At 43.8% G+C, this 9,274-nt stretch overlaps 1 pseudogene; it reads left to right on the plus strand.

Moving 5' to 3' along the window:
- Positions 1-860: 860 nt before the first annotated feature.
- On the plus strand, positions 861-1,204 carry LOC117724692 (dynein light chain Tctex-type 1 pseudogene; annotated as a pseudogene).
- Positions 1,205-9,274: the final 8,070 nt, after the last annotated feature.

Raw genomic sequence — 9,274 nt, forward strand, 5'->3', positions numbered from 1 at the left:
GAAAGCATTTGCCTAGAAATTTTAAATTTAGTTGTTACATTGAAAAGACATTCATGAGGAAAGATGGAAGACTCCCAGGCCTCCAAGGAGATGAAGACCCCCAAATTTGTGAGACTCTTCCTCAAGTCTCAGGAAATCACAACCACTGAAAAATCATAAAAAACCATACCTGGATGCAATCAGCAGAGGTTTATTGGAGAGTTGACTAGCCAAGGTCAAAACTGCTCGTCCATGCAGGAACAGAATTTTGACAAAAGGCCAGCAAGCTGAGGGATATATATATATATATATATATATATATATATATATATATATATATATATATATATATAGCATGGGGTGGGGAAAGGAAGGAATTTTCTCGAGGTTACACATGATTGGTTGCATTTTCACGAGGTTACACATGATTGGTTGTTTTACAAATTTTGAACATCAGCAGGCTGTAACACTGGGAAAACCTCAAGGCGGGGTAACCAAGAACAGTGGAACATTTCAGAGGAACTCACCCTAAATTATTTAGAGTCATGTGAAAATCATTCTGCATACTCATTCTTCTCAAAAATGTAGTTTTACCATGTCACTGTGCCCTACCCTGTCATTACCAACTATTTCAGGTTAACTATTTCTCACTTACTCTGGCTATAGCCCCACCTAGATGACTTGCCGCTTTCTCTGTGGTCAGGAATGTGTCTTCTTGCTTTGGGCTTTCCCCACCCTGAGGCTTGAGGAATGTTAATCCAGCAAGTGTCCTCTGATTCAGGGATAATGCCCTCCACCCAGAATGTGTCTCGGGGCAGTGAAGGCCTGAAATCTTGCATTTAGTTCCGCCTTCTGGAAAAAGCCTATATATATTTCATAAAATGGTCTTAATAATTTTTCACTCTACAGAGACTGCATTTGTTGTTGATGAAGTGAGCAACATTGTAAAGGAGGCTATAGAAGGTGCTATCTTGGTAACACCTACCAGCACAGCAAAGCCAACCAATGGACCACAAATGTTGTAGAACAGACTTTGAGACAACTCAGCAAACTGGGGAAGCCATTTAAATACACTGTGACTTGTGTGATCTTGCAGAAGAATGGTGCTGGGTTACGCACCACAAGTTCCTGCTTCTGGGACAGCCCCACGGACCAGAGCTACACAGTCCAATGGGAGAACAAGACCATGTACTGTGTCATCAGCACCTTCGGACGGTCCCTCTGACCTGCTGCCAGCCTGCAGTCTCCCGGTCCATCTTAACCACCAGCTATGTTGAGTGAATACCTTCTTCCTCTTTAAGTTGTTCTGTGGCACTCTCAAAATGTAGAGAAATAAACCAAATGACTCCCCAGTCACAGGAGCCACATGATGCCAGGCACATGAACAGCCACCTGTCATCCGAGGTGGACAGTACCACTTGTCTTAACTGTCTTCTCAAAGGTGCTAAAAACTCAAATCTGCTAGTGGAAATGTCTCTACTTTCTGAAATGATTCAGGTACATTAATTTTTCATACTTTATACTTTTATTAGAATAATAAATTATTCAAAATTTAAAAAGAAAAGACATTCATTTGGGCTGGTAATTTGGCTCAGTAAATAGAGGTGCCTGCCTAAAAACCCTGGCAACCTGAGTTCAAGCTCCATAAAAGTGGAGAGTGAGAATCGACTTGGCGGAGATGTCCTCTGACCATATCCTCACATAATCATGCATGCACATATATTAATAAATTTTTAAACATGAGTTTATATTAATCAAGAAATTAAAAGATATAACTTAATAAATTTTCTAACAATAATGGAAAATACATTTTAAATGATAAGAAAATTGGAGAAATTCCAAGAAGTCTGCAGTGTATCTAATAGAAATTCTGCTGTGTTCCACAAGAACAAAAAAAGAGCAGCCAGGCATGTGTGGCACACACTGGCAACCCCAGCACTGGGGTCTGAGGCAGGAGGATTGCAGGTTCAAGGCCAGCTAGAATTCTACGGCGTGATTCTATCACAAAAAGGGAGAAGAAGGGAACAAAGAAGAAGAAAGGGATGAAAGAGCAAGGAAGGGAAGGGAAGGGGAAGGTAGGGGATGACAGGGCAGGGGAGGGCAGGGGAGGGAAAGGAGGAGAGGGGAGAGCAGGAGAGGAGAAGGGAGGAGAGGACAGGGCAGGGCAAGTTAAGGCAGTGGAGGGGAGGGAAGAAGAGGAGAGGAGAGGGGAGAAGCGGGCAGGGCTTATATTATCACTTATAAGCTAAAAAAATATACATGTACACACACACACGTTAGTTTGAGAAACAAAGCAAACCCGAGAATGTGTGACATACATTTTGATTACCTACTTCTGTGCAACAGACCATCCCCTAAATGTGACAGACAACCATTTTATTGTTCTCTCTAATTCTGCAGGGCAGGATTTATTGAAAGGGCACAGTGTTTCATTATATTTGAGACTTCAGCTGAAGAGACTTGGAGCTGACTTGACGTCGGGAGGTGGACACTATCTGAGGTCTTCACACGTCTGACAGTTACTGCTGGACACTAGCCAGGGCTTTAGCTGAAGCTGATGGTCAGCTCGCCTATCATGCCTTCTGCAGGGTGTGTCCAGGGTGTTCACTCGGCATGGCAGCTGGGTTGTAAGGTTAGATGTCCCAAGAAACAGGAAACTGGCAAAGGATCACTGTGACTGCTTTCTATTGACTGAGGCAGTCCCTCTATACAAGACACAGGAACACAAGCCTCATTACTTATTGGGAAAATTATTAATAAAATAATTACAATAAATGGGATGAATATATCATCTTTGATATAGCTCTCAAAGATATAGCTATCTTTGAAAAGTACCATCTGACACTGTATGTTATGATTTGTATAAAAATGTGTGTGTGTGTGTGTGTGTGTGTGTGTGTGTGTGCCCTTTACACACAGAATGCCTCTCAAAGACAGAAATAGCTAATGCCCTCTGTCCCTGAGAAGGAAACTGTTTAGAGAACAGGATTAAGAGGAAAATGTTTACTTCAATGTTTAACCTGTTCAAAATATTTGAATATATCCTGTATCATTCCAAAGATAGAGCCAATCCTAAAAGCTTCTAAAAGAAAAGGCAAGATGGCCGTCTCATCAAAGAAAGCACAACACTTGGCAACCTGAGTTAACTCCCCAGAACCCACATAAAGGTGGATAAAAAGATCAGACTCCACAGAGTCACCCTTTGACCTCCATAGGCACACAAGGGCACTCCCCACCCCCAACACACAAGTACATCACATGTACTGTGGTGATTAGAATGAAAATGGCCCCGTATAACTTCACATGCTTAAATACTTGGTTTCCAGTAGGTGAAACTATTTGAGAGTTAGGTAGTATGTGGCCTTATGGAGAAAGTGTATCACTGGGGATTGGCTTTGAGATTTCAAAGGACTCCAGCCATTTCTAGTGTGCCCTCTCTGCATGTGCTTGTGGATCCAGATGTGAGCTCTCGGGACTGCAGCAGCCCAGTGCCTGCCTGCTGGCATGCTGCCGGAGATAATGACCATAGAATCTAACCCTCTAAAACTGTAAGCCCCCAAATAAACTCTCTTCTATAAGTTGTCTTGATCACTGTGTCTTATCACAGCAACAGAAAAGTAACTAAGACACGCACATACAATAATAGTAAATACTTTTAAAAGAAACAAGCAAGCAATTCACAAGAAATTTGAAACCTGTGTGACAACTGATTTCTTTGAAATCTAGAAGATGAAGGGCAAAGTCCACTTGAAGAAGTACTTTCAAACTAGTATCACACCCAAAATTCTTACCAATTACAGGTAGAAAACGGGTTTGTAGAGGCCCCTACAAGGTTGGTATTTGGGGAGGGAAGGGGGTTGTTGTTGGTTGGTTGGTTGGTTGGTTGGTTGGTTGGTTGATTGGTTGGTTTTTTGAGACAATGTTTCTCTGTGTAGCCCTGGCTATCCTGAAACTCACTCTGTAGACAAGGCTGGCCAAGAACTCAGAGATCAGCCTGCCTCTGCCTCCCAAGTGCTGGGGTTAAAGATGTGCACCATCATACCTGGCCCCCCCAGTTTTAAATATTTCATCTCTCATGTTTAAACACACACACGCACACACGCACACACGCACAGACGTGCACACACACTACTAAGGTAGTATATGCCATTACTGTTCACTACGGGGGGAGGGGAGTGTATACTCAGGACTGCTGCATTTGCTACAGCAGAATAACATTTCCATAGCTGCATTCAACTCAGTTATAGTTTAAATAAGAAAATGCATGCCAACTCGCTGTGATATCAGATGGAAAAGAATTACAAAACGGAAACTGAAATTTCAGAAGAACCAGGACACCCCACTCCCATAGAACAAAGCCAGTATAGACCTCGAATTCAAATATCAGGAAGCTGCTAAGCAGGATGGCTCACACCCATGATTCTAGGGAGTCAGAGACAGACAGATCTCACTGGGTTAGAGGCCAGCCTATTCTACATAGTGAGCTCCAGGCTAGCCAGGACTACACAGTGAGACCCTGTCTCAAGCACAAAACAAACAAAATCCAGTGTTATTGGGAAATCTGAGGGACAGCAGCAGATCCCAGCAATTTCAAATATTGAAAATGATTGTCTTTTTTGGACAGTCGTATGTGTCCAAAGCTACCCTCAAACTCACTAGCTATTAGCCCAGAATGATTTGAACTTCTGATCCTCCTGCCTCTATCTTTTGAGTAATCCCATGATCAATTTATGCCATACTAGGGTTAGCCACTTTCCTGTTGCTGTGATAAATCACCATGACCAAAGCAACTTACAGAAGAAAGAATTTCTCTGGGATTATGGTTCCAGAAAAGTAAGAGCCCATCGTGGTGGGAAGACAAACGACTTCTGAAACCTCAAAGCCCACCCCAAGTGACACACTTCCTTCAGCAAGACCACACCCCCTAAACTTACCCAAACAACACCAATGTCTGGGGACCAAATATCCAAATATCTGAGCCTTGGGGGATAGGGGGGAGCGTTCTCATTCCAACCACCCAGGGCTGTGTTTGCCTTTGGATCTTAGGAGTAAGCAGGAGAAAGAAGAGACCACACTATCTTTTAATAAAGTCTATTCAACGTGTATGTGTGTGTGTGTGTGTGTGTGTGTGTGTGTGTCCAAAACAAGATGCCTAACTTTACCAATTAAAAGGGTTTTATTTTTCAGTCTTATATGTATCATTAATGTGTGAGTGTATGACTGTCCATGTGCACATGTACATACATATATGTGATATAGCTCACGTGTGGATATCAGAGGATGACTTTGTGGAAGTGGTCCCCACCTTTACATAGTGGGTTCTTGGGATCAAACTCATGTCACCAGGCTTGCCTAGCAAGCCCCTTCACCTGCAGAGCCATCTTACCAGCCCTAGCTATGAGCCAATGTGGTACCCAGGACAGCAGTGTAGTTCAGTGGTTAGCTGCTCTCCCAGCATGCACAAGACCCTGCATTCAATTCTCAGAAAAGGAAGTGGGGGAAAAAAGGTTACTATCCAGTTAGTGTTCCTTAGTGATTGTTACTGTCCTATGTCATCAGAACAATCTTAGAAAAGGATATCAGATTGCTTCTGAAGCTTTTCCAAAACCAAGCCTTCACCTAACCAAGTTGTTAACAAAAGGATGGCATCTACAAAGGAGTCTACCTACAGGAGCAGAGACCACAAAGCAGGACTTTAAGGGTCAGCTTTAAAACAGTACCAGCCAAAGTCTGGGATGAAGAGCCGGGGAAGGGAGCAGAGGGGCCGTGTGTGTGTGTGGGGGGGGGTGTGCTCCGCATGCTATGCATCTGTGCTCTTTGACAAGCAAAGAAAGGTTACTGAGCATTCCTGGGGGCCCTTCCCTGTGTTTTGACTCTTTGAACCTCTGTTCTTCACACATTTGGGTGACTCATTCATGCCTCTGGTCATCTTTAAGGTAGAAACAAATGTGTAGGGACCGGAGTTTTCTTCCTGTACTGTGAACTCATTGGTTTGCACAGTGGTCTTGGTGGGTGTGTTGATTCTCCCTGAGTGGGCGCAGAAGAAGCTCTATAGCACCGAAAGGCTGTGAAGGGGCTGTCCTGTAAGACTCTGAACAAGGCAGCCTCCTCAGCGTTCATGACTTTCTTATCTGTAATGAGATCCATAGTCTCCATCATCTGAAAACCACGGGTGCATCACCCAAAATGCTCCCCCTGGAGCATAGCGAAGGCTCTGTATTAATTGATATGCCCACTGTCTAATGTCTCCGGGAACCTTCTCTACAAACCAACTGCACCCCTAAACAAGATGAGGACACGTGACAAGGATATATACTGTGTCTCTAACATAAAGAATTAAACCAGAGGTGGGAAACATTAAAAGTCAACCTGCCTCCAAATTCTATCCGGCTGGGGCTCAGTTTTGAAAGAGGGCTCTGCTGCTCCGGTCCCCAGGTGAGTCAGTAAGACTGAAGGGGTTCTGGCAGCTATGGGTTTGCTATGAGAAGGAAGGGACTGTGCAGAACGGAAGGAGGCTGGCCAGGAGCTGGCAGCTGAAGTCACAGCCCTGTCCTTCAGACTGTTTTCCTTTGGCCTTTTCTAGCCCAGCAACTTAAACACTTCTGACTAAGGCAATGAGAATACAGACTCCCCAAAGAGTGCAGACCGGTCTTCTGAACTGTGACCTCCTGCAGAGGCCCCTAGGCCAGTCAGACTCACTGGGAACCCTGGATCCAACACTTGTTATTAGCAGACCCTCTTCAAGTTTATTCTGCCCAGTCTGCCACGAGCACCAGCAGAACTAGCTTGTGCAAAGTTCCTGCCACTGTGCTGGGCCCGGAGCTATAGTTCATCTTTTTGGCCCTCGTGTGTATCCCAAGGGGCTTGTCAAACGTGGTCTAGAGTTTGCTTCATTCCCGAGAAAGAAAGTCCTGCTGCTTAGCTATCTGCTTGCTTTGCTCTGCTTCATTTTAACTGCAAACTTCAGAAAGAGTCTGAATTTTTATGGGATTTATTGCTCTGAGGTTGAAGTTTAAACCACTAGTCATGGTATGGCTATGAACGGTCGAATTATGATACATAAATATATACATAAAACATAATGACCTGTATCTATTAATAGAAAGTAAATGAAACATCCAGAATTCTCAAAACCTAAGGATAGAGCCTTGTTCACTTAAGTAAAGTAGAGTCAGCTACCTCTGGACCTCAGGAAGATATCCCCCGGAAGGAATGCCATTCTCTCTCTCCTGGAGAGACTCATCAAGACCAAAAAGAAAGACGGATGGTGTTGGATGCCGGAGGTGGCCGTCAGGTAAGGTCCTGCCAGGACTACTCAGTCTTAGTCAGTCTTCTTGCGTCTCCCCTCAAAGCACAGGTTAGTTTCAACATTTCAATTGTGCTAAAAGGTCAGGACTGCATTTGCAAAACAAAATATTAAAATGAGTGTTCAGAGGACTGTTTACAGCATGGGTGGGGGGTAGAGAATCACAGCTGACTGACCTTAAGCAAACATCTCAGCTCTGACTTGGGTACTACAAGCAAGAGCTTGTGGAAAGTTGGAGGTGGTCGCTCTCTTCTGTCATTTGAGCATCTGATCAAAGCAATGTCGAGCTTCCATCTGCCGTGGCTTCCGTCTGATGACTGCTCCGCAGTCCATCCACTAGCTTTCCTAGAAAAGTAGAGTAGTGGAAACTCCAACAGCAATAAATGCACAACAAAGACTACTCTTTGGTGTGTGTGTGTGTGTGTGTGTGTGTGTGTGTGTGTGTGTGTGTGTGTATCTGTGTGTATCTGTGTGTGGTGTGTATGTGTGTGTGTGTGTGTGTTTATGTGTGTGTGTTGTGTGTTACATATGTATCTGTATGTGTGTCTGTGTGGTGTATGGTTTGGTATGTGGGGGTGTGGTATGTGATGTGTGTTGGAGGTGAGTGTGTGTATGTGATGTATGTGTGTGTGTCTGTGTGGTGTGTAGTATAGTGTGGTATGTGTATGTGTGTGGTGTGTAGGGTGTGCATGGTATGTGTATGTGATGTGTGTGTGTGTGGTGTGTGGGATATATGTATCTGTGTGTCTGTGTGGTATGTGGTGTGGTATGTGTGCATGGGTGTGTGTAGGTGTAGTATGTGTATGTGATGTGGGGGGATGAGTGTGTGTGTGTGATGTATGTATATGTGTGTGGTGTGTGTAGGGTATGTGTGTGGTGTATGTGGGATGTGTGTATCTGTGTGTCTGTGTAGTGTATGGTATGTGTATGTGATGTGTGTGTGGTGTGTGTGAAATGTGTATATCTATCTGTCTGTGTGGTGTATGGTGTGGTATTGTGTGGGGGTGTATTGTGTGGGGGTGTATGTGGGTGTGGTATGTGTATGTGATGTGTGTATGGTATGTATGCATGTATGTATGTATGTATGTATGTATGGTACATGTGCATGCATGTTGTACGTGTGTAGTGTGTATGTGTGGTATGTGTGATGTGTGTGTATGGTGTGTGCGATGTGTGTATGGGTGTGTGTGGGTGTGTGGGGTGTGTATGACTGTATGTGTACACAAAGATGTGGCTGTCACTGAGTTTTCAAAGGTCTGGTTTCAGATCAAAGTCACTAGCAAGCACTCTCTACCCAGTACTTGCTCTCTAGCCTTGGTTTAAAAGACTTGTTCTCCCCAAACCTGGAGAAACTGCTGTGTCTTGGAATATAACCACCAATAAAAGAGAATAAACTATTGGCTGAAAGTCCAAGGACAAGGTACCTGGTTGATCAAACGTCTCATAGGGATGCTGTTCCCACACTGGAGGCTCCAGCTTCATGGTCTGACTAAGTGCATCCCAATGATCCAGCCTCTTGTCGCCATGCCTGGCAAACATTTTCATGTAGTGTCCTTGTTTATAAAGGAAGAGACGAGAAGAGCAGGGCCCTTAGAGTATCAAATGTAATGTAAGGTCAATTACAAATGCAATTACAAGAAATCAGGAGGTGACATCATATTATAAAGTACAAGTCTCTTCTGGTGATACAGTTTTCCATATTGGAATTTTATTCCGTTTTCTCAGAAGTTGCTCCTAAAGTGACTCACGGCCCAGACCAGGCTTGCCAGGAACCTCGAATCTGAGAGGATTCACTTGGTCATCCAAGGACCCCTCAAAGGAGTTCCAGTTTAAAATAGTAAAAATACTTTCAAATAGAAACTGTCACCTAAATGAAAACCCATTTTTTTTTTCTTTTTGTCTTTATTTGTTCACTTATTTTCTGAGACAAGGTCTCATTCTATAGAGTAAGCTGGCCTGGAACAAGTTAGCCTGGAACAAGTTATGTAG

Source organism: Arvicanthis niloticus, chromosome 20 (assembly GCF_011762505.2).
Source record: "Arvicanthis niloticus isolate mArvNil1 chromosome 20, mArvNil1.pat.X, whole genome shotgun sequence".
Classification (NCBI taxonomy): domain Eukaryota; kingdom Metazoa; phylum Chordata; class Mammalia; order Rodentia; family Muridae; genus Arvicanthis; species Arvicanthis niloticus.